Here is a 27,055-nt window from a genome sequence, read left to right on the forward strand (position 1 = left end):
ATGAGGGATAAGCTAGTCTATTACATAGATTATGATTAGTTAAAACATACTTAAATTAACAAAAACATGTTAGTATTGTCAATTGTTTTTTAGAAAGAAACACAAAAATGATGGAGGAGATAGATTCCATGCATTGCATTGACAATTGTGTTAAAATTTTTTTATGGTTATGATTGCTTTTGGATTTGTGAATGATGAGATATGCTCTTATGATTCCGAGCTTGCATAGACAAATGAGTTGAGGATTGTGGTGGTTCTGGACATTGGGATCCCCAACCCAATGCTTCCTAGCACTTTGTGGAGTGTGGAAAAACTCACATGTGGTTGGGGGTCCTACACTCCCAAGGGAGGTAGGTGTTTTTAATTTTTGATCACTTGAATACCTGAGAAGGGAAAGGGCCGAGTGGTAAGTGTCCCTGTTATGTAGGATGGTTCCAAAGGATCAGGAAAACTTAGAGGGGCTCTGAGTCAGTAAATTCCCTATTGATGGCGAATGGAGTGTGATCACATACAACTCAATTTCGAGGGATTGGAAGGTCCTATCCTAGGTTGGACAGTGTCTTTTTGCGGAAAGTTGGTTTTGTACCACTCCGTGGAGTGATGGTGAAATAAAGTATCTGATTTTCAAATTTTTTGTTATGTGCTAAAGATTGAGTTTAATGAACCCAGTTTAATGGAGTAATAAAAGGAAGCTAATTTTATATGTCCAAACAATGTGGTAGTATGCTTTGCTAATTAGAAAACTAAGCAAAGCCATCGAGGAAAGTGAGAGGCTTCGATCTTGACAATTGGATGCCTATGGGTGTGGGTGGACCCAGTAAGTAGATAGACATGATTAAATTGTGACCCTCCCAATACCGGTAGGATTAGTTACCAGGTTTAACATTGTTTTAGGGGGCTGGAGTTGAGATTTTACCTTATGGGTAGGGGGTCGAGTCGGCAAACTCTCCCCCGTCTCTCACTCTCTTTGAAATTAGTGCGGTGTCAACCTCACTCTTGCCTTTGATTGATTACAAAGTGGTCTTTCTTAGGTGGGCATTAGATTGCTGTTAGGGGTGACTTGTCCACACTTCCCTTGTGAAGTAGAATTGAGATTCCCATGTTCAACTAAGTCCAAGATTTCCCATGGGGAGATGGGATGGTGATGTGCATGGATATGAATTTCAGTCAACTACTAAGATGACTCCTCTGAGTCTATTGGAGGAGGTAGTTCACATGCATGGAGCAAGTGCTACCACAAAGGAGGCTGAACAGAGACCAGTGATAGAGGATAAGGGAAAGACCCCTATGCATGCACTACCATTAGTCATGGCTACCACAACCACCTCAACATGAGGAGTTACAAAAGTTGTAATCAATGAAAGTAATGTGATGGCATGGGTGCAATACCTACCAGGCAAAGTGCTTGACCTGGCACCAACAACATCAAAAGGGGCCCCAACAACAGGTGTCAAGAAATGAGCAGCATCTAATGATGGAGAATCCCACCAAGGTCCTAAGGTGCAACACCTTTAGGTATCGACCACTTGGGTATCGTCGGTAGTGTGCAACGCGGACGAGTATGATGAGTTAGTGAAAGAGCTCTAGAGTCAGTGCAATAGAATAAATGAGGAGAGAAAGATTGCACTTATTGAGCTAGAAGAAGAAAAAGATGCTTTTGCATCCTTCTGACTAGAAAAGACAAGACATATGATAATATTCACAAGGGAAGTGGCAGTGTGAAAGAGGCCTTGAAGGCAAGACACGGTGATGAGAATTTGCAGGACATGTACAAGGAAGAAAGGGAAAGATGCATGGCATTAGAGCAACTATGTGCCTTTAATTCCAAAGAAAAAAATGCCTAAAGTTAGAAAGCAAAGAGTTGAAACAATAGAGGGATGAGTTGAGACAAGAGCTATGGGGCACAAAGATGCAAAGAGATGGAGAGGCTATGAAGAAGATGGTGGAGTTGTAGAATCAACCCCAGGTAGCACTCCATGAGCATGGCATCCTAAAGGAGCAGGTGGAATCCAAGGCCAAGACAAAGAGAAGATGCTTGTGATATGGAAAGAGCAAGAGCAACTGGTAACCATCCTCTCATGAGATCAAAACCAAAGTCATGAATAGATGAAAGAGAAAACTAGAAGATGGGCAAAAAGGACAGATGCTAGAATTAAGGATTTAGTAGAGTGCTTAGCGGTATTGGAAAGCAAGCACATGATGGTTGAAGGAAAAGTGGAAGGAATAGAGATGGGGATGCTAGCGCAACAACACGCTTTCTTAAACACTATGCTTAATATCACTTAGACAACTGAAGGAGAAGAAACAATCGACGGGCTCAAAAGGAAATTAGAACTCATAAGGAGAGCATTAAGATATAGTCTCCATGAAAAGACTCCCACGGCCAGCACCAACCTAAGTATGCAAGAGCAAAGCAACATCTGATCAAGGCAAGGATGTCTAGGCAACAACTCGACCTCTTAGGATTTGGGAAACAAGAGCAATAAGCACAATTCCCTACTAAGGAGCCTATAGAGCCAATTCTTGAAGAAGGGCTTGATTTTGAGCAGGAGAATGATGAGGAAGAGCAACCAAATGTGCCAAGTCCACCCCCACAATTGGATTCACAAGTAGAAGCACATGATGAAGACCCCACTACCCTAGAAAGAATTGTGGAAATGAGGTGTAGATGGAGGGAATTGGCAGAGCTGTCACAAAGAAAGATTAGTGCCAAGCCATAGCCAATGCATGAAGTCCGTGTCCCTCAATGTGAAGAGTGCTTGCCAGCCAACTAGGCACAAAAATTGACCCTATGGAAGCAATATGAAAGCTGCTACAACCCATTCAAATTCGTCTTCTCCTACCCCTGATCACTTGATCAAATACTGTCACCAAGGGTGGTTAATGTGGTTGGGAAAAAAGTGGTTAGAAAAAAGGGCAAGGCAACCAACACTATGGCAGAAGGAACTAGCCAAATACTAGGAGGATAAAGTGATGGATGAGCCTAGAGCAGTTAAGGGGTATGAATCATAGGCAAAGTGGACAAGGAACATATGGGATGACAATATGGATGTGTGGATGGATTTTGCAACACATTGCCATATAAAGGGATAATCCAACGTACATGCCCTACCTAAGGAGACAGAGTAGATTTTGATCCGGAGGTGCAAATTTACAATGTTAATGCCCCGACCCCTGAGGAGCTGTTGGGACCTAAAAATGCTTGACACTAGTTCTAAGGCACTAGTCGAGCCTTTACCTCTCACCTAAAACTACCCCACATAGCCTTGTGACCATGATCAACTAAGAACTTTACATTTGAATGATTTTGTAGTTCAACAAATAATTCTTTTTCCACTCCTCACATAGGGATTCCCTAAACATATTGGTGTTATACATCATGTAGCATACACACAGGAAGCACCCCTCAATTAATCACTGCCGCTCTACTACGGCTCTCTTACACCTTGGAGATTGGCCCCAAGATGTGCCATGAACATAAAACACATTCAAAACAAAGTCCACTCTTTTGATAAATGATCTAGGAGATGATAGATAAACCTCACCAAATAACTCCCAAGGAACCAAATATCTAGCCCTACGGCTTGGGATACCTCACACTCTCAGCATTAGTCATCACTCATACAAACATGTTCTATGCATCTAGGATACAATACCATGAGGTGTATCAACGCAAATGTGAATATGGCCATTGTGCTCAAACAAATATTCATTGAAAATCAACAATGTGATAGTGCGAAGCTAATTCTTTTCATGATTTTCCTTTGCTATGTGAGTGCTTCATTGCTTAAGGGGCTAGCACCGAGATTCCTCGTGCTACTAGTCTCTTTTTAATTTTTAACAATAACCACGAACTCTATTTGATATGCACCATGAAACATCAACATTTAATGTACTTTAGCGTTTAAAGTTTTGCTTGTGTTGATAGGTATAAGCCTGGTTTTTAAAATTTTTTAAAAATCGAAAGCGATAAAAACTCACTCTAACAAAGAGATGGGGCTGAACTAAGGCTAAACGTCATGCTTTAGCTCGACTATACGTCCACAAACATAAATCTTATTTTTCCTTATTTGTATGAGGTGAAAAACCTAACTTTTTCCTATTTATTTATAGAAAATTATAGAAAGTTACTGATTTTCAAATGTAGATTGATTATTTTTATGGAGAATGATTTTCTTAGCATGTTTCATTCCATGGAAATGGCAAATACACACCGAAAACCCAAAAATCGTATATTTTTCCTTAAATTGCATAGTCTCGGGTTTTGCATAAAATTATTATACGACTAATTTTTTCATGAATCCTTCAACATGATTGATCAAATGGAGGATTGGCAATCAAATCCCAACATTACTAACCATTTCAAACAAGAATTCATCATAAAACGACAACATCTATATTTTTCTCATAAAACCACTCATTATGGCGTGCGTTTTTTGACGTTGGAGGCCCATTGATGCTCTTCCATGCCACCGTTGATGATCTATCCAACTCTGATTCATGTCTCTTTCCACTTTTACATCATCATTCAACCAAAAACGTCCATCATCTCATCCCACATCCCTCTCTGTTTTACATTAATCCATAAGAATAGTCCAAAGAGGAGAGAGGAGAGGGCGTTGGGTTCCTGGCATTGAACTCCATTTAGGAAAACTCTAGCTTATTGATCCACAATCGTTTCATTTTGCATGAAAATTTGGTATTTGATGGCCTCTCGGGCTCTTTTCTGCTTCAAAAATTGCCTCTAAAATCCACTCTCATTGGCCATTCGGGATAGGGCGACTTAGCCCATCGAATCCCATGAACTAATTTGCACAAATAACAACCATCAAAAGTATCAAGCGGCCACAAAAAAATACTCAACAAAGCATAAGAATAGCTCTCACCCTACCCCTCGACAAAACCAAGACATGAAGATCTTCACGTGATATGCCAAGCATAATCTGATAGAAAACTAGAGCGAGTCACTAACCAACTACTCCAACACGAACTGACTAAAAGAACCATCAAAGAGGTCATCCTAGTGATGGGTTGCTGAACTACCTACCTAACTTAGGACAATTGTACCAAGAAATCCTACTAGTCGAGGAATCCTATTGCCTGGTCATCAGAAATTGCCTTCCAATACATTTGGCTTTCAAAGTTTTCATACTCGAGCATGTAAAAAGGAGGGAGCTAAGCGTAGAGTGACCCAAGGAGAATAGGGCATCGAGCCTTAGGTCTTGACTTGGTACCCAAGAACCTACCAAGCTCATGTGAGGTAGCACTTAATCCTTTTCTTTCCCGCTTACTTTTATTTTTGCTTCAACCTTCCTTATACTTTATTTGGCTAGCTGCTACCCTAAGCAAGAGAAGGCATCGGCCCTCGGACTGACTCCTCCCTAGGAACCTACCAGGCCTATGCAAGGTGATAATCAAATGCTTTTAGGATTTTTCTTTCTTTTCTTTTCTTTTCTAGGTTAAGGGGTTAGAATCCCTTTTTACACACCTCTTTAATTTTATCTTTAGATATATTCAAAACTTTCTCTTCTTTTCTATTTTAGCATGCTTCTCTAACATCCTCACACTAGCAAGGACTTCCTAGAATAGTTGCCAAGCAGGCTAGGGGAACAGGGTCTTTAATGCCTTTTGATTGTTGAAACACATGGATCTAGAGCATGTCTATGGCAGATGGAACACAAAGACAATGTTCTTGATGACATAGATTAGAGAGACCAACTGTTACTCAAGTGACTTAGGTTTCAAGATGGAAGCTTGGACTCATAAACACAATCTTGAGTATGACACTGACTATGACTGAAAGGACAAAGTACAATAGTATTCCATCATTGAATGATAAGAATGTTCATCACTTTATTGGCACATGATGGTTCCCTTTTTCGCCATTGTGCTTATGGGATTTAGGCATCCTACATTTTAGGCATCCTCTCTAGTAAAATGTGTGAGTCTTGCCTTATTGCTCCATTCAAAGAGGCTGTCACATGGGTGTGATTGCATAACTCTCAACACCTCTCCTTAATCACAACCAGAAAGGCACAAAGTGTATAGAGGTTTTAGTGAGTCACCACCACCTGCAAAGTGTGGGCACACCACCACCTACAAAGTGTGGGCACACCACAAATATGGTAAACACTAGAGGCTGTCACAGAAAAAGCTAAGTGTGGGTGCCAAAGACATGGTGGACATCTAGAGGCTGTAACAGGGGCCTCATGAAGTGTACAGAGGCTGTAATGCCAGGCTACGTGAGGAGTTTACAAGGTGTATGCCAAGAGCATTAATGGCAAGTACATATAATAAAAAGTTCTAGTAAAAAAGTGGAGACAAGGACCGAGAGGCCCTTGTGGTTTTCTTCATAAGATATGTCATGGTAGGCATAGCAAATAAGCACAGATTTGAAACAACGAAGACAAATTTCAGCAATGCCATCTTACACAAGAGCTAATATTGAGTTGTAAAGTGGTATGGAGAAGTGCCCTAAGGTGTTTCAATAGATATTGCCTAGTTCGGGAGATTCAAGAGCTCCAATGTGATAGGGTGTAGACCGGCTATGAACAAGGTGGAAGATGGAAATGAAGTTGAAAATGAAGTCATGAGCTAACACTGAGCTGGGACTGAGGTTGAGAGAGACTAAGAGATTAGAGAGAAGAATCGAATTGAGCTTAGCCATGCTCGATTGAGCTATGATACAACGGTGAAAAGCATGGATTTAGAGCATGGCTATGGCAGATGGAACAAAAGACAATGTTCATGATGATTTAGATTAGAGAGACCAACTGTTACTCAAGGGAATCAGGTTCCAGGATAGAAGCTTGGACTCATAAACACAATCTTGAGTACAACACTAACTATGACTGAAAGGACAAAGTACAATAGTATTCCATCATTGAATGATAAGAAGGTACATCACTTTATAGGCACATGATGGTTCCCTTTTTCTCCACTATGCTTCCTCTCTACTAAACTATGTGAGTCTTGCCCTATTTCTCCATACAAAGAGGCTATCACATGGGTGTGATTGCATAACTCTCAACATTGATAGGAGGTAGACAACTACTCAATTCTCCCTCAGATATACCTACCAAACCCTAGGACTTCATGCCTTGATTTCTGATCCCCACAAAGAAAATAAACCCCTACATACATATATAACTTTGTCAGCTTAAGGAAAAAACTTGAAAAGGTGACGATACCACCTGGAATGGCCACAATAAGCTCCGGTAGCAAAGGCTCCCTCTAGGCACACTTTGTCAAACCTGTCTCATGTAATCACTAAAACAAAAAGCCATTTAACATACCTGCACTAAATAGACATATGGCCCTCTTGGCCTTATGAAATAAAACATGAGAACTTAACTGGAATGTCCCTCTTGGCCTTACAAGATAATCCACTTTACTATCAATCAACAACGTACTATTGAAATAATCCCTTGGTCCTAACATAACTCTACTAAAGCACAAAATCGACCAAGGGTAAGGGCTCCTTAGGCCCTACACTAAGTGCATCAAGTTATTAGCTAATCCCCTTGCATAAATAGCAAGGGGTGTTCGACGAATATGATGATTCATAATCCTATGCGTCCATGACAAAGTAGAAAGGTACTTACTAGGCCACCTGACTCATAACCCAAACTAACCATTGGTAGTGGCAGCCAAAATAGGACATGTTAGCAAGAAGATCCCAAAGTAGTTTTGGGCTAATGTTAGGAGGTAACTGTAAGAGCTCCCCTAGACCACAATTGAAAAAGTCATCTTCAATGAAAGTATAGTTAGCTAGGGAATCCGCAAAGCGATTCCATTGTTGAGGAACTAACTGATAAGTCACCCTCTCAAAGATATGCACATATCTAAGGCTGCATGATGGTATCATGATGTTATGAGGACACAGTGTGAAAAAGTATGGAATGCATTATTATCCGACTTCTTATTAATCCAGAGAGTTAATGTGATTTGAGTCATTAGTATTAGTGTGAGTTGCATGGATTATCCAAAAATACTAGATTTTTGGATAATTTTAGCATGTATTTGATATTATTTATTGTAAAAATTTGAAAAAGTTAGAAAAGCTTCTAGATTAGGATGGCATGCAAAAAGCAAGTGGCTTTTTCAGCTAATTAGGAGATTTTTCATAAAAAAGACAGATTGATGAAATCACACGCGTCGCGATCGCTATAAACAGGTTGAAAACTACAGATTGAATTGAAAGAAGAAGGAGTGATCTGGGAGATCCGTGACCAGGTTTCCTCAAGTTTTACCCCCCTTTCAGAGCCAATGGAGCCATCAGATTTGGGTTTCGAGTAAGACATGCTTTGCAAGGAGTTAGAAGTATTTGTCGACGACCTCTGCGTTCACTCGACCTGGATGGAACACTTGAACAAACTCCAAGCAGTCTTTGATCGGTGTCGCCTATATTGTCTCTCCCTGAACCCCTTGAAATGCCAGTTTTGGGTGAAACATGGATGCATCCTCAGCCATGTGGTGTCGAAGAATGGCATTTCCACTGACTTCTTGAAGGTCAGGGCTATTTTCAACCTTCCACCCCCAACCAACTACAAGGGAGTTCAATGCTTCTTAGGCCATATGGGATACTATCGATGGTTTGTGTTGAATTACACATTGATAGCAAGACCTTTGTGCAAATTGCTAATTGTCTTCGAATGGAATGAAGCTTGCCAATGTGCATATGAAGAGTTGAAGAAGGCTATAACCACAACACCAATTCTACAAGCCCCGGACTGGACCATAACCTTCCATGTGCATATCGATGCTTCTAAAGTCGCGATGGGGGCAGTGTTGTGCCAACCTGGCAAGCACAACCTAGACTATCCAGTAAGCTTTGCAAGCCGACAACTGACGGAGACGGAAATGAATTACTCGACGACCGAAAGAGAGGGCTTGGCCATGGTGTTTGTTGTGAAGAAGTTCCGGCATTATCTATTGGCTACACCCTTTACCTTCTTTGTAGACCATCAAGCCTTGCTATACCTAGTGAACAAACCTTGCACTATGGAATGCATAGCTCGGTGGCTCCTTCTACTCTTGGAGTTTGACTTCTTGATGGTTGTACAGAAGGGGAAACAACACTACATGGCTGACCATATGTCACGCATCCCCATAGGGGAACCCACTGGAGAAGGCATCACTGATGAATTGCCAGACACCCACCTCTTTAACCTCTCCAACGGGAGGGATTTATTCAAAGCTGATTTAATACCATATTGGGTAGATGACATAGCCCAACTGCTTGAGCACGGACTACCCGAACGACCAATAGAAAAGGTAAGACTAAGGCGAAATTCTCAAAATCCAACCCTATCAGTTGATAGTAGGCCAACTATATCGCTTAGGGAAAGATGGATTGATGTGCAGATGTGTGTGCGAGCATGAGATGCACGATGTGCTCTCAAAGGCACATAGTGGGATTGCGGGAGGACACTTTTGCAAAGACACAACAACCCGCAAGGTGTTGCAGTCTCAACTATGGTGGCCAACGTTGTTCCATGATGCCACGTGATTTGTTAAGCATTGTGACAAATGTTAGCGGACAAAGGTCCCGATTCGCAAGGATCAGATGGAGTTGACCCCAATCATTGCACGATAACCCTTCGAAAAATGGGGGATCAACTTCATAGGACCCATCAGCCCTGCTGCATAGTATTCTCAGGCCAAATACATCATTGTGGCCACAGACTACCTAACAAAGTGGGCAGAAGTGAGAGCAACCCAAAAGAACGATGCTCGAATGACTGCCAAGTTCTTATGGGACCAGGTGACCTCATGATTTGGATCCCAATCGAACTAGTCAGTGATGACCAGGGGACACACTTCATCAATGAAGTGATAACTCATCTCCTATCCACCTTCCTGATTATCCATCAAAAATCCTCTCCATACTACCCTCAAGCAAATGGCCAGGCAGAATCCACAAATTAGATTCTTGTCAACATCCTAACCAAGGTAGTCTCGGCCTCACACAGTGACTGGGATAACAAGCTAATGGCGGCCTTGTGGGCTTACCGCACAGCTTACAAAACAACCATCGGACAGACCCCCTTTAGGCTCACCTACAGAATTGAAGCAATTCTCCCCGTAGAATTCTTTGTGCCTAGCCTACAAATTGCACTTCAGGAGTGATGGGAAGGAAAGGAAGCATGGACACAACGCCTAGTAGAACTTGAATGCCTCTCAGAGACCCATCTTCTAGCCACTCACACACTCATATGCGAGAAGGCACGACGCAAGAGCTGGTTTGACAAACATGTAAAGCAATGCGACTTCGAACAAGGCGACCTAGTGCTCCTATACTCAGTCAAGGGGCACAAGCAAAAAATGAAGTTTCGGGGTCTTGGACCTTTTAGGGTCCGTACAATCAGCCGAACGGGCAACGTCGAGCTTGAAACTCTAGCCGGCGATGGAATTGGCTTCTTCAATGGCAACTGTGTCAAGAAATACTATCCCCCTGCGCATCCTTTGCATGAACCACCAATGTTGGAACCACCAGTCAACATCCGTGTAGCTACCATCATCGAAATCGACGATGCGGAGGAGGAACTTGTGGAACCTGCATACATGTACATGATGGTCACTACCAAGCGGGCATGCATCCTCAATGCCTTAATTGACGAGGGAGTGAACTTCAATGTCCTAACTCACGATCATTGGATCCAACTTGGCAAACCACCACTACAACCCACTAATGCTAGGTTGAACCCATATGGGGGCCGTTCCTATGCACTCCTCGGCAAATGCAGGGCCGCCGTTTCTATCGAGACTGAAACTATACCAATGATCTTCTATGTGCTGCCAAACACCAAGGATGCAGGCACGGAGATGCTGCTAGGGCGAACCTTCAAGAAGCAAACTTGTTGCCACGTCGATTATGAGTCTCAGCACATTTACCTCACCATAGGCAACATCTGCATTGGTACACCTTTCAGCAAGGGTGGCGCGATGGAACAGTCCACACGACCACCGGTAAAACTATTAACATCCGAATCTGAGGAGAAGGGTAGTGCCCGGCTGCCCCCCACTACCACTCAAGAACCACTACTCATGGTGACAAAAGCTAAGGCTCAACAGCATAGTTTCCAATGGAGGCCTAAACAACCACAACCGCCACCTAGAAGTCATCACACACGACCTCATAAGACCCATAGCTCTAAACCTAGGACACCAAGGTGTAGTTACAGAAATCAGGGCATGATCCGACACAGGTGGGTCCCCAAAGCTCTCCTACTCGCGCAAGGATACTATGAGGGAATTACCTAGTTGTATATCCCTAAAACCCACTTGGCCAAGATCGCCATTCGTATGCTACCCCTGGCTTGATCACCCCCAGCCCCATCAAACCTCAAAACAACAAGCCGCAGTGCTCCCCAAGACCACATCCATCAAGGCCATCTACACATATACTCGAAAGACTCGAACAAGCCTACCGGCCCAAACGATAGACACCATCGCATGACCCATCACCCACTAGAGTCCATCCGACGACAATGATCCACGCTGAAGGTAGCAGTCCATCAGAAGTAGTTGCCGCTCCACTAGAGCTAAGCCAGGATGCCCAACCGCAACCTAAGGCACACCCGCAACCATAACTATCCGTTGTCAAAGGCTCTAGGGCCATCAAACCCCAACCATCGGTAGGTCTTAAGCCCTCCTATGAGCGAAAGTCATTTTTGACACTGGCCTCAGATCTAGCCGCAGATACAAGGGATGACATGGTTGATTGCATTAGACAGCTCGATGCCACCTTCAGAGAGCTGGCTCTAAGCTATGACCGCTTGGACTTAGGCTTGTTGCCTGAACCTTTCACAACTGAAATTTGCATGATGCCTTGTTCTTGGGAGACGTTTGAACTTGCCTTTGCAAAGGCAGCAAACTCCGCTACTGCTGTATTGCTCAATAGCAAGGTCTCTAAAGAGCAAGCACTCAAACAACTTCTCATAACGCTATACGATCAACAAACCACTTCTGCCATCACCAACCAAGGAATCGCAGAATTATCCCAACTTGCTGGGACGGAATCCCCATTTTTGCAGCATTGGTACACTCTTAGGTTGCAATGGGAAGTAGAGGGCTACCGAGTCATGACCAATGCGGAGCAGCGCCGTGCAATCAAAATAGCGAAGTACGACCCCACTTATATCATGCCAACCTCGTACAGAGTGTTGACCACTCTTCGCAACTGCCCCTTGGAGGAGCACATCAAGGGACATCCTTACCTTGATCGCCTACTGACTGAGGAGGAGCTACACATTGCTAGCCACAATGCCTCCGGTGACTTCGTAATAGATGTTCTCACTTACATAATGTACATTGGCACTCGCCTTGTTGATCTCGATTGCACATCTCAGTTAGAGTACAACCCCGATTTTTACACTTGGTTCCTACCTTGATGACTTCTAAGACCCATTCCAAGGTCCTCAACCCCCCACACCTTCAATCCTAGTAAGGATTCTTCTCAAGCTGGGAGGGGAAGGGGAGTAAGGTGCATCAAGAGATCAATTAAAACCAGAATCAAGAGATCAATTAAAATAAGCGAGAGTCAAGCAAAATGCATAAGCACATAGGCAACAAGCGAGGTAGAAAAATGTCAAGAGAACTTTAAAATAAAAGGCAAAAAGTTAAAGTTGAAAAGGGGGGCTTCACATTGGATAGGATTTTGAGGCTTCCATTCAATAAACACGTAAATCTTTCCTTTTCAGTCTAGGACGTTTTTGTATTGTCAATTTGGAAGAACTAATGGAAACTGGGGTTCATGACAGGAACAAAAAATGTCACAACAAGACCGTGCTCACCGACTTCCATTCACAAAAGAGGAGAGAGCGCAGTACAGCATCACCCTGGAGAGCTGCGCCTACAACCAACTAAAATTCTGAACTATTCACAACATAGAAGGATTGGTGGCCAAGGAAGAGGCGGCCAAGAGAGTTGTTGAAAAATGCAACTTCACCAAGTACCTGGAAAGATTCGCACAAGAACCCGACCACACAAGGTGTATGGAATTTCTCAGGTCTTACGACCCCGACAACGAGTGCGGCACCATCACAATAGGAAGGGGACAAAATACCAAGCAATGGTTTGCTTAACCCCCACCTCGGTGGAAAAGGCGCTGGGACTAGAACCGAAAATAGAAAAGAAGCAGAAGAGAGATGTGTACGCCATGCTAGGGATGAGAAAGGAGGACGTGCTGAAAAACGATAGCATCAGCATTCCAGATATCCCTGATGCAGAAACCAGATTGCAAGCAAAACTGGTACACGCGCTCTTCTCTAGCCAGCGCTAAAACGTATTGATGCACTGAATCAGCGTGTTGGTGTTGGAGAATGTGGCAGCTCATACCCTGCATGAAGTTGATTGGAACGGCTATGTGCGTAAAACTGTTGATCAGGCGGCTAAGGCACTGGCTTTAGGAAGCATGCTTGCAGGAGGAGAGTCTCTGGCGTCTAAGGCCGTAGAAAGAAAAAAGGCCTTGTCCAAGGCCTCGTTCATCGCCTATGGAAGCATCTTAACAGTGCTCATCTAGGAGGCCATGAAAGAGACACAGGATGCAGAAGAGGGGGAAGGGGAAACACCCGACAGGTCACCCCCAGGAGAGGTCCAGCGAGACAGGACTGGGACCGATAAGGAAGGACAGGGGAAAGAAGAGCAATCAAGCAAAAATTAGGTCAAGGAAACCAAGAAGAAGACATCACAGAAGAAAAAGAAACCAGATGAAGGCCGTAGGAAGGAGAAGGAAGATTTGGAAAAAGAAAAAAGACAATCCCTCAGGGAGGCCGAGGAGAGGGAGAAGAAGAGGAAGCAGGAAGAAGAAGAAATAACAGAGCAAGTCAAGTGGGCTAAAAAGGCGTCGAAGCAGGAGGCTAAAAAGAGAAAAAGAGAGGAGCAGGAAGAAAAGGAGAAACTAGAGGAAGAATACAGAAAGGCCGAAAAAGAAAGGCAAAGAAGAGCTGCGGAGGAAGAAGAGGAATTAAGAAGAAAGGAAGAGGAGGACTTGGTCAAGGCCACATGCCGGTCCATTGACAACAATGCAGGGCGGATGATCCAGGAGCCTGGAGCCAGCTGAGGGAAGAAGAGCCTAGCTCTAGCGCACAGGTGCTAGCAATCACATCACCTGCAATCCTGGAAGGCAAAGGCAAAGCACCCCTCAATCCTATTCCCACCCTCATGGTACCCTCCACTGAACCCACTATGCTCACCCCTAGCATCCCCACCAGCATGGAAGTTTCCAACTTTGTGGCCTGGATGCAATACTTCATCAGTAAAGAAATGGCCCAAGGGAAGAGCACAGAAACCATGGCCACGGGGCAAAAAAGGTCAGCCACACGGATGTAGAATCAAGGTAGGACCAGAAGCGTCCGCGTGTGGAGGCCTCAACCAACCCCACCCACGCAACAATGACGCCACTAGCTAGTTACGACGAATAGTCACCGAGCTGCTCTCCCAATTGGAGAGGGCGAAGGAGGAAAAGAGAATGGTGGTGGCTGAGTTGGTGGCAGAGAAAGAGTCAGTGGCCGCCTTCCAACAGGAGAAAACCTGCATCATAGCCATGCAACAACGACAAATATTTGACCTCAAGAAAGAATTGAAAACAAAAGAAGACATGGAAGAAAGCTACAAACAGCGGCTTGAGGATGAAAATCAAGAACTTGTGCAGATGCAGCGGGAATACAAGCTCCTCCTGATGCAACATGGAGAACTGGAGGTGAAAACCGCCAATATTGAGCAAATGATGGAGGAACTAAATGCCAAAGAAGAGGAGAGAAGACAAGAGAGGGAGCAACAACGAAAAGAGATCGAGTCCATGAACGATCAACTGCACCTTGGAAGGAAAGATCACGAGAGTATGAGCAAAGAACTCAGAGCCCAGGAGTAGAAGCTCGTAACCCTAGCACAAAAGCAGGGGGAGAGCATGGAATGAATGAACAAAAGGGCCGAGGAATGGGCTGCACGGAACGAGAAATGGGTAAAGGCACTGGCGCAGCGCCTCACTTTGGTGGAAAAAGAAAAAATCTTGGCAGAAAGCAAGCGGATGCTGCCTAGACAACCTTCACTGCCTAGCAAAAGGCCTTCCTCAACACATTACTGGACACGACCTGGCTGGAGGGAAAGGAGTCATTGGAGGTGGTGCAGAAGAAACTGAGCATCGCATGCAGAGCCCTGCATGTGGGGTTACAGATGCCACCCCAACCTACAGAGGTTAGGCTGGCTTAGAAGAACAACAAAAGTACCTACTATTGGCCGGCCTAACCCCCCCAGGAGTTGGATGCACTCGACTTTGAGGAAGGAGCGCAACTAGACGACCGACAGGGGGAGAAGGCTGACATTGAATTTGTCATAAGGAGAACTAGTGAAGAAATAACCCCACAACCCCCCTCGTCATATGATCAAGAACAGCAACAACTCGACCCGCCCTCGGACAGCAGACAAACCGCACTCAGGGAGCAATGGAGGAAATTAGTTGAAGAAACCAAGAGGCAGTTGAGAGCCAAACCAGTCGTGCGGCCATCTGCACCCCTCCCACCATGCCTCGATGACCTCTCGATGCAATTCCACGCGGAGTTGGTGATTTGGGAACATCAAGAAAATGAAAAGGACCCTTTTACTTTCAGTTTTCTCATGCCTAATAGCGTGAGAAGGGTCCTACCAATTAGGGTAATGGAGGAGGTGATCGTGACTAGCAGCCAGCTGCGCCAAAAATTGTTGGAAGACAGAGCAAAGATCCCCACTCTGTGGGACACGGAGGAAGCAGAGTTTTGGCAAGACAAGGTGTTCGAGGTACCACACACTGTAAGGGGCTACAACTGCCAACCTCTTTGGAGAAGGCAAGTATGCGATATTAACATGCTGGCCTAGATGGCATTTTGCAACACCCTACCTTACGAGAGGAGCGACCCCACATTCATGGCGTATCCTCGTAGGGTAGGCGTGGATTTTGTTGCCACCCTCCATGGGCAGCATGACTTCCCCATCATCTACAACTCCAACGCCGCCTCCTTTGAGCATGACCTCCTTTTTGATTTAGGAAGCCTAAGTGATTCCATGATGCGCTTTCTCACAGACTTCTCCTCCTGTCCAGATCCTGCCTTTATAACTACATGTAATTACCTTAGGCTTCTTAAGCTATTACTCAAGCAAGACCTGACACCACAAGAGTGTGGCTTGCCCCCCTCTTTTTTGACCCCAATGCTATTGATAGCTGCGCTATGGCACCGCCTAATGATGAGAGCTAGCCTTCTTCCCTCCTTTTGCCTAGCTCTCCTAGAAGATATGAATGACAGCCAGTTTTCTAGGTGCAACCACCCCTTCCTTTCTACCACCTCTCTCCACATCCACATGAACCTCAAAGGGTACATGCAAAGCTGTCAATTTTTGAGCAAATCCATCCGACCCCCTTCTCTGCCTCCATCAGACAATGAATATTAGGTACTAGATGTCGTTCTTCTAGTTGTGCCAAAAAAATTTTAAAAATTCTTAAACATGGAATACCTGTGCATCCCTACGCATGGAATAAACCGAACAACTCACTTCCACAACCACTCAGCACCACATAAAGCACAATCACCACACCTAGGGGTCCTCAAGTTAGGCATGCCCGGTGGCTTCGGTCGGCCGGCTCCACTCCTAACCCCCTAGCCCTTTTCTGCTCCCCCACTTCACGCTTAGGGCCCATCAAGGGCAGGACATACCCAGGGAGGCCACTCACCTATGGCTAGACCTGTCACCTTGAGCCACTCGCACTGTACCCTAAGATAGACATCCCCCTCCTTAGGTGGAGCACCACCCCCTATCCTTCCAAGCACCACCACTACATCTACCCACTGACTTCGGAGGCCCCCGTCCACATCTGTTACTTTTCCACCCAACCTTCCTCCCATGCTTCCACGAGCACCTGAGTCTACATGCTGCCCTGCCCTGCCCTCACATCACTGCTCCGCCGACTGCCTCTTCAACCACCAATAGTCCACAAGAGTGCCATGGGACTGGCACCCGTCTCGGAGGGGGATAATGTTAACCCCAAGCTGAGAAGGTGGAAAGATGAATGAAAAAGCAGAAAGAAGATGGAAAAGGAGCAAGGACACGCAGGCGGGCTCCAAAGCTAAGCCGGGGCCAAAAGCGTAGTTTTAAATAAAAGGCGCCTCAAAAACTCCAAAAAACTTTTGTAAAAGAGTGCCAGGCTCCCTCCTATGCCATATGTAAAATAATAGTCAAATATAGGCCTAGGGCATGAAGCAAAAAGAGGGAATTAAAAAAAGGGACCTTGCCACAATGGCTGGTCATGTAAAAAAGGATGGGTGCCCATGGGGTTTTAGGATTTGTATATATAAAGTTCAAAAAGTGAATGGAAGCTCATTCTTTGGGGTGTGCCCAACAAGAGCTCTTCTCTTCTCCTCTTCTTCCCCTCTCCTTGCTTGTGTATGGTCTTGAGAGAGGAAGTGAGGGTGAGAGTGAGGGAGTGAGTGAGTGGGAGTGAGGGATCAAGGGGGTGAAGCTCTTCATCATCTTCTCTTCTCTTCTCTTCCCTTTCCTTCTTTTGCGAGCATGGCTATGGCGGTTGGAGCTTGGAGAAGGAGGAGGCTTGAGCATGCTTGAGCTAGCATCTAGGATTGTGGAGCTACCGGAGTGTGGAAGGGTGGAGGCAACTCATATCGGCATCAAGGTAAGCTCACTACACTCTTAGGATTGAGGGCGCGTCGGCTATGTGAGAGGTAGCCATTAGAGCTCGCTTGGAACGCTTGAAACAATAAGCAGTTTGTGGGTCTTGGTGGTTGAGCGAAAGCTCCCACACCATGTAAGAAAGCCGTCTTGACATCCATCTGGTATAAATCCAAGTCAAGCTGAGCAACCAAAGCCAAGACTAAGCGCAGGGTGGTCATCTTAATCACAGGAGAAAAGACCTCATCAAAGTCCTCACCATGCTCTTGCTTAAAAGCCTTTGCTACCAATCAGGCCTTGTATGTCAGCTTGGGGTATCCAGGGGTACTTTTCAGCTTGTACACCCACTTGCATGGCAAAGCCTTCTTGCCCTTAGGGAAGGAAACTAGATCCCAAGTCTCATTATTATGCAATGAGTCTATCTCAGACTGCATAGCCCTCTCCCAGGAGTGATTGTCACCCCTACGCATAGCCTCATCATAAGTGAAAGGATCTCCTGCATCTGTAACCAAGACATAATGCATCGAGGGCTGAAATCTATCAAGTGGATGTCTGTCTCTAGTAGATTGTCTCACGGCAAGCTCTGTTGTCTGCCCAACTGCTTGTCCAACACCCTAACCATGAGCATTTGGTGCAGCTGTAGGCTATCCAACTAGCTATGCCGGAGCTCTCGGCTCCTCTTGAAATATGACCATGTGGATCTCAACAACTCTCTTAGGCTGCTGATGCATCTTGTCTTCATAGAAGACTACATCATGACTGCGGATGACTTTCCGCGCTTGCGGATCCCAGAGACGGTAACCCATCTCACCTGCATCCCCATAACCAAGAAAAATGCATTTGACACTTTTAGGATCCAGCTTACTTCTCTTGTCCTTGGGCACAAGGCAAAATGCCTCACATCTAAAGACACAGAGATGCGCATAAGAGGGAGGTTTTCCAGTCCATACCTCCTCTGCAACCTGGAAATCCAAACCACTAGAAGGTGATCTGTTTATGACATGCACAGTTGTACTAACTGCCTCAGGCCAAAAGCTCTATGGTAGGCCTGCGTGGCTAAGCATACTGCGTACATGCTCCTGGATGGTTCTATTCATCTGCTCAGCCAAACCATTCTAGGGGGGTGTAGGGGGCGGTCAACTGACGCTTAATAACCCTCTCATCACATAAGTGCTCAAAAGAACGTGAGACATATTCACCCCCATTATCTATCCTTAGGCATTTTAGCCTATACCCAAACTGGTTCTCAACCAATGCAAGCCATCTCTAAAACACAGCCAAGATAACGAATTTCAGCTTAATGGGATAAGCCCAAACTTTTTGTGAAAAATCATATATGAAAGTAACAAAATACTTAGCACCACCCATAGACTGACAAGGCATGGGTCCACAGACATCCGATGTACCGATGCCAAGGGCTCACTCATGTGTGGCCTACCAGACTTCTTATGTGTAGACCTAGTCTACCTGCCATAAAGACAATGCTCACATGAATCAAAACATGTATAATCAAGGGGTGGTAAGTACTGCAAACCAGAAAGAATTTTCATTCCCTTCAAAGACATATGGCCCAAACGGGCATGCCAAAGAGATACATGTGGAATAGAACCCACAGACAAAACATGATCAAGGGAAGAAGTTGATACAATCAAGGGATAGAGGCTGCCAGCCTTGGCACCTCTTGCAATCACAAGTTTGCCACGGGTGATCTTCCATGCAGAGTCTCCAAAACATACATGATATCCTGCATCATCAAGCTGTCCAACTGACATGAGACTGCATGTCAAAGCAGGTACATGACGTACATCCTGCATAACAAAACTACTGCCAGAAGGAAACTGCAGCCTAACATCAACAATGCCCACAATACCAGGAGAGCTGTCATCACCCAAGCGCACACAACCTGAAATAGTACAGTATGAATGAAACCACTCTCTGTAAGATGTCACATGAAAGGATGTACCTAAGTCCAAGAGCCAACATTGTGCATACATAGAGTGTATCTCTATCATCTGCGAAGTACTAGAAGAAGCTGCAAGGATATAATCATCATCATCAACATCCTCAGGCTGCATAACATTGATTTCTTCAATTTTAACACTGGACTTTGCAGGCACTATGCTGCGATCAAAAGACTTATCTTGCACTTTGTCTTTCCCCTTATCTTTGCACCTTTCATTGCACAGTTCATGGCATTGTGGCCTAATATGGCCCTTTTTCCCACAATGGTGACAAGTAACATCTGCATTCCTGCCATGGGATTTGATACGTGACTTCCCATGAGACTTGGACTGAGATTTTTGAGAATCCCGTCCATGGCCATTGCCACTGCCATGCTTTCCATATCCATCATTCCTGCCTCTAACTGTCATAGCATGCGACACACGAGAGACATCCAAATTCTTATGGTTAACCTCTTCCTACAGAAGAGCACTCTCAACATCAGATAATTTCAAGGTAGTAGTAGAGGCACATAATGCAGTGTGGAATACATCCCATGACTCATTAAGAGTACCAAGCAAGAAAAGAGCAGTGACATCCTCTGCAAAAGTGATGTCCTGCAAAGTCAAGTTCTTGAGTATAGCATGGAACTGGCTCAAGTGAGCAGACATGGTCACATTCTCCTTCATGCGCAGATCCATAAGCTGCTTCAACCAATACATCTGACTCGCTAGACTTTTCTTGTCATAGAGATTCTTGATTTTATCCCACAATTGCAATGCACTCTATTTTTCCTTAAATACATTGTAGTGAACTTGTTCTGTGAGAGATAATACAATAGTGGACTTGCATAACTCATCAAGCTCAAGCCATTCCTCATCTAGCATAGTTGCAGGCAGATGCTCGCTCAATCTCAAAGGTTTGATCTACGATTTTTGCACCAACACATGCCGAATCTGGCTCTTCCAAGAAGAGTAATTCGTACCATCAAGCTTAGTGATGTTGAAAATATCATGATCAGTGGACGAACTCGTCATAATGCAGGCTGAAAGACTATAGACAATTCAAAACTGCTTGCTGTTTTACTGCAGAAAATGAACAAAAAATCACCAAAATCGAGAGAAAATGGCGAGAAAAATGTAACCAAAGCTCCTTCCCACCAAGTACTAGTGAAAGTACATCATTTCAAAATATTTCAGCATGAAAAATCCATGTCAGTCCATACATATATGCTTGCTGTAATAAATTACAGATTTCAGTAAATGAGAGCTAACAGTGTGAAAACCAGATTCCAAGTCAATCAAATACTGCCAAGACCAAAGCTGACATCATGCGGGCTTAACATAGGCGTATGACAGCCGATAAGCATGAATCCAACACCCAAACATGTCATACAAACATCTGCCAGTGAGTAGGCACACCCCCCAGTCAACAGGGCAAAGTGTTCCTGCCACTACCAAGACTTAACACAACTAGGTGTTAGCTCACAAAGAGAGGGACCCAAAGCAAAGAGTTAGCTCATAAGCATTAGAGGAACCAAGAAATATGAACCATGCATCATCCTGAAGGGTAAAAGATCCCAAATAGTCTCAAAAGCTCAAAGAGCATAGACCGCCTGCTCAATTTTTGATAAGCATTTAAGAATGCTTCCATTGGCACAAAAGCCATATGTACAAGCTCAAGAGCTCAAACTAAGGCGAGACACAGTGCCAATGACATAAGGCCAAGACAATACATCAATAGTATATCTCGAACATGTAGGTGGTAGAGCATCCGTATGTAGCATCCATAAGCATGTAAGACATCAAGTACATCCCAATCCAAACTCTGACAAGCCAAGTAACATCCAAGACAACTCCAGATAATCCAAAATGCATCCAAGGTAGAGCTTCAATGAGCACTCAAGCTCAATGTATGCATAGGGTAATCAACCGGGACATGAGCACCAAGCCGTAGGCAATGGGTATGCATAAACCCAAGGAGCATCACTATCAAAGCATATACCATTGTCAAGCATGAACCATGTCAATGAGTGCGTAATGTCAAAGCTCTTCCAAAAGCATCTGAAATGAAATCCAAGCTCAAAGTTGTACCCCGAAGATCAATACTTCATGGCATATATCCAAGACATAGGCCGGAACCAATAGGCATAACCCAACGCATGTGTAATTGCTTCAACCTGCTTTTATTACAGCCAAGAATGATTGTCAAAACTGAGAAATTTCAGCATGCAAAATCAGCTCCAAATGGTTGCCAAATGATAGGCATACATTCCCCTAACATGTAGGCATCATACGGGACCAACCGATCATCAAATGACAATGTCGGGCAAGCATAAACATCAAATGTTACTGTAGCACTATTATGAACTACCTGTGACTGTTATGACAGTCCCAAAATAGTGCTAAATCAAACCATAAGCAATGTTAATGCTCAAACCTTTGATACCAAGCATCAAAGCATGTGCAAATGCCTCAAGTGAAGCCTGTTTAAGTGCCCAATGGCCTGGAGCTTGAGTAGTACCCTATGATGCAGATGGAGATCATCCTAGAATCAGGTGCAAAGAGCATGTTGTTGTCCTGGGTGGCCTGTAACCCACGTGGCATAAATGGGGTGGAGGAGGGGCTCAAGTAGGTGCTCAAGGGGGCACACAACAAGCCTCAAGGGGTCTTGATCAAGGGCAATGTAGATATGAAGCACGGGAGCTTCAATGGTGGATGTCCCAAACTGTTCATAGGCTATGTAACCTAAAAAAAATACAAAACCCTATTGAGAATGAAGCAATACCTCTATGTGAATGCCTTGAGGTTTCCCAAAGGGGCCAGGAAGGTGCTTGGGAAGCCGGGGAGTGACAGGAGCTCGAAGGAGTTGGATATGGCTGCCGGGAAGGAGACCCAATGCGAGTGAGGAGTCAATGGGAAGCTGAGAATTCCATGAACCAAGCTTAAGAGTCATAAAGCTAAGCTCTGATACCAGTTGAAAGGTGAGAAGGATCGAAGCTTGCACTCGAGAGCTATGGCGGGAGAGCAAGAGCAAGAAAGAGAGAGGCAAGAAATGGGAACTCCAACTGTCACAATGTGTGATCAGGCCTTCTTTTATTCAAACTGTCACTAAAAGAATAAAGAATAAAGTGATGGTGACGGGTGCCCACCATGTGCAGTGTGCAGTGGCGGTGACTGTTAGTGTAGTAATACACGGGCGACTAGGTAGAGGCGCCTTCACCTCCAACATAGTGAACTTAATTTTTATGCTTTTAATCCATTGCTTATACAAATTCTGCATGTTTTGTGGTCCATTGGCCAACCAAATGGAACCATAGTCATTCCATATAGCACCCTGAGATCTTTGGCCTCTGAAGTCTCTGTAGAGACATCAACAAGATCATCCGCTATCAGAGGAAATTCTTCATCTGCACTCTCATAACCTGCTTTATTTTCTTCTTCATCATTTTCATCCTCTTCCTCTGGAGGCTCTGTCTCTAGTTCTGTAGAGGCTCTGTAGGAGAAGAACAGATCTTCTGCATCTGCATCTGCTTCCGCTTCTGTCACAGCTTCTGACTCTGCTTCTGCCTTTGGCTCTGGCTTTGGCTCTGTGTCTGTTACTGTCTCCGTGACTGTCTCTGTATCTGCTCTGTCTCTGTTCTGCCTCTGCTCTGTATCTATTCTGCCTCTGTTCTGTCTCTACGGCTGTCATGTAACAGGGAGAACAGTACATCCATGCTTCTATTTCACTGTCAGAGGTGATTTCAGAAGTTAATTCTAGTTGAGGCAGGAGGTATTCTCCCACGGACAAGGATTTTGCTTCCCTTGGTAGTTGGCTTACAGTGCCCACTATTAGGGACTGTGCCTCTATTTTCTTAGGAAAGATCTGCTTAACAGCCTCTTCGTCTCCTGTTGTACCATCTGTTACCTCGTTGGAGGAGTCAGTTATGACTTCGATGGATGTGAATCCATTGCCTTTTTGCGATCCATAGAGCTTTAACACCACTTTGTTGGGTCCTCGGCCTAGGGTTAGGGTTCCTTTGAACTAGTAAGTCCTGGCTCTCGCTTCAAAAAGCCAAGGTCTTCCCAACAACAGAGGGTATGAGGTCCCATAAGAATTTGGTTTAACCACCAAATATGTCAGCAAATAGTCTCTTCCTACAAGGGTTGTTTTTACATATGGGAGGATGCCTAATGGTTTAATTATGCTTTGGTCTCCCAATCTGATAAGCCACTGTGTAGGTTGAATTCCTTGCAATCCTAAATCCTTCCACATCCATCATTATGTTTACTGATGAGCCTCCATCAATCAATGCATCTGAAATGAAGCATCCTTCTATCCATACACTAATCTCTGGGGTTCCACGATCTAGGAAGACATTAGCCACATCTACTTCCTTTACAGGCTTCAGGGCCTTATTGGTCTTGGTCACTGTTGAAGGAGCGATCCTTAGTCCGCGTCTTTTTGTCAAGATGCTTTTGAATTTCTTTTGGCAATTGGGAGACAGCATTAGTAACTGCCGGAATGTTAGGTTTGGTTTAAAGGTGTCTAGGTCTTTGACCAAGTCATAATCTTTGATAGGATCCACAGGCTTCGCCAGCCGGCTGGGGAATAGGGCTACATCCATTTTCATATTTTCTCTTTCTTCTAATAATTGTAGAATCGGCACTTCCTCTGTTTCTGGAAGTGCTTCTATATCATCTATCTCTTGGACCTCTGGTCCTATTTCTGGGACTGTCTCTGTAACTCTCTGTGGCATTGTAGTGCTCTGTACTGCACTGTTCTGTTCTGTACTGCTCTGTCCCTCTATTGGCAGGTTGAACTTCACAGTCTTGGCAGGAGAATTATTTTCATTCTGAACAATTGGTTCCTTCTTCTTGGTGCGTGTGATAGCAGCAACTTCCAACTCTACCAAATTGGAGGCAGGCTCTTGTACCTTCTGTTGGCTATCAATGCCATTGGCCTTTATAGGGGCTGGGCTTGGACAGTCCTTGTAGTGTAGCCTTCTCCTTTGCATCGACTGCATAAGGACTTGTAATCCACAGATTGTCTAGGGTTTGGACGATTTGGGGAGATATGACCCTTTTCTCCACACCTATAACATTCCACTTCTGATCTCTGACCACCGCCAGATTGACGTCCTCTGTAACCTTGAGAGGGAAACCTCCTTGGATTGGAATTAGGACCAAACTCTCTAGGCTTTGGTCCAATATCCTATGTTGTCATTTTGGATTCTAGCAAGTTGAGTCTTGCATTTTCATCCTTCTGTCTTCGTTCATGCATCTCTTTCACAGAGAAAATATCCTCTGCATGGTTCTTCCGCAAACAGTTGGAACAGAAGGCTCCAGGAATGGTTGGTTTTCGGGTACATTCAGTGGCTAAATGTCCCGCTTGATGACACTTTCCGCACCATGTATTAGAGCGCGTCACATCTCTTCCAACTCCCACAGGAGTGGATATATTGGCGGTATTCACCTTCAACGTCTGTAGCTGCTCTGTAATCACATCCAGAAGCTCTTTCTTGATACTTGCAACTGAGTTGAATAGGTAGTCCTTTAGATTTTCACCTCTTGAAGTGCCTATAGTAGGGTTTTGGGAAGCTTCGATAATTACTACATACATTGGTTGGGTCGATACAGAGGGTCCTCTATTCTAGTTCTGATTCAGAGCTCCTATTGAGACTTGGGGTTATTGATTCTAGTTGGTAGGGTTCCACTGTTGTTGAGTCGCCATTGAAGGAACTGTTTGAGGCCATTGTTGTTGTGGTTGAACCATCATTTGAGGCACTGTCATCTGTGGTGACCACAGTGGGTTAGGTGCATTATACTGTAGCACTGTTTGCATTTGGGGATAGGGGTAGGGAACTGTCCCTGGGACTGCATTTGGTGGGTATACCATTCTTGGCATGGGAGGAGGTAAGACTTCTCTTCCTAGAGTCATTGACAGCCTTGCTTCAACTTCGTCATACAATCTTGCACCTTCCACTGCAGCTTGCAGATTGACTAGTCTTCTCAATTCCACAAACTTGCAAGCTTTTGGTTGTAGGCCTCTGAGAAACACTCCTTTCTGAATACCTTCGTGTAAATGATGGTTAGTCCATCTCTTCAGGATGGATTCCATTCGTGAGACATAAGCTTCTACTCTTTCTCTAGAGGATTGACTTAGGTTCATGAACTCCTCTCGCATCTGCTCTTCAAAACCTTCACGCTTGAATTTAGTGAGGACGGCCAACTTCAGATCGTCCCAAGCAGCAAAAGTTCTTGCTGCTTGTCTCTTATACCATTGAAACGCCGCGCCCTTCAAAGGAGGCTTCTGCGAGCTCGTTCTCAGCTTTGATTTTTGCCTTCTCTCTTCTCACGTACCTTTGGACTCATTCTAACGCTTGCCTCTTGATTGCATCATTCATCAGGGGGGTTAGCTCCAACCAGTTGGTATGTACTCAACAAGATAGTATCAGAAAGGGGCTTGAGTCTTAGGGGTATTCTCTAGCCAACATCTCCTCTACTTCCTTCTTCTCAACATCTTTGAATTCGGCTTTCAAACCACTACAGAGGGGGAGATATTCCGTTTTGAAAGTATCAAAACTCATTCTTCTTAGGATCGTTGTTGTGCCATTATAATAATGCCAGCTTCTAAGGGTTTCAATAGTGTATGTTGTGAAAAACACTTTGTCTACCAACTTCTAGTGGATTGCTAATTGGACAAACAGAAGATTGTCAGTACACCAAGCATCCCACGTATCTTGCTGTTGAGCATCCACGAACAAATTCCAACTCTTTTCCTTCTTGTTTTCGTGAACCTCCACGGAGCATGACTCCTGAAGCTTCTTCAAAATTTCCCACTTGATGATGTTTGTGGAAACTTCTCAATGAATGCCAAATCTTCCATGGATGGTCATTCTCTCTGTTTCTGCTCTTCATTTTGTTCCCAAACAGTTTGCCACTAAGATGCAAGTTTCTGCTGCTTCAATAGGAAGAGGAAACAGTCCACCACATAGAGCATGCATCATGATGGTGATATGTTTCCGCCATTGTGGGATGAACTTCTTGTGGAAAGTGACTTTGATAATGAGAATTTCCAACTCTTCAGTGGAAGAAGGAAATTTGCAAGGATCCATTGAATTCTCCTCTTCTTGGCAATGCCATTTCCTTCATTTTCAGTCTCTTCTGATGCTTGTTGACGGCAAGTTTCCCTGACTACGTACCAAAAACATGGAGCCCCAAGAGGAACACCAAGGAAAAGGGGATTCTACTGCAAGAAAATCTATCTTGTAACATCAACAAGATTTTATTTCATTCTTTTGATGGCCAAAACAAAGAAAACAGCAAATCTTTACGCAGCATCATAGTAGATATCTCCCATGGATTTGATAGAATCAACCATATTCTTCAACATCTTCATAGAATCCACCAATATAACAAAGAACATAAAAGAATACACCATCTTTGAATGGAAATCAATCACATAATATTCATCT

The sequence above is a fragment of the Lygodium microphyllum genome, chromosome 24 (assembly GCF_053477565.2).
Source record: "Lygodium microphyllum isolate KBCC chromosome 24, Lygodium_microphyllum_v1.1.10, whole genome shotgun sequence".
In the NCBI taxonomy this organism is placed as follows: Eukaryota; Viridiplantae; Streptophyta; class Polypodiopsida; order Schizaeales; family Lygodiaceae; genus Lygodium; species Lygodium microphyllum.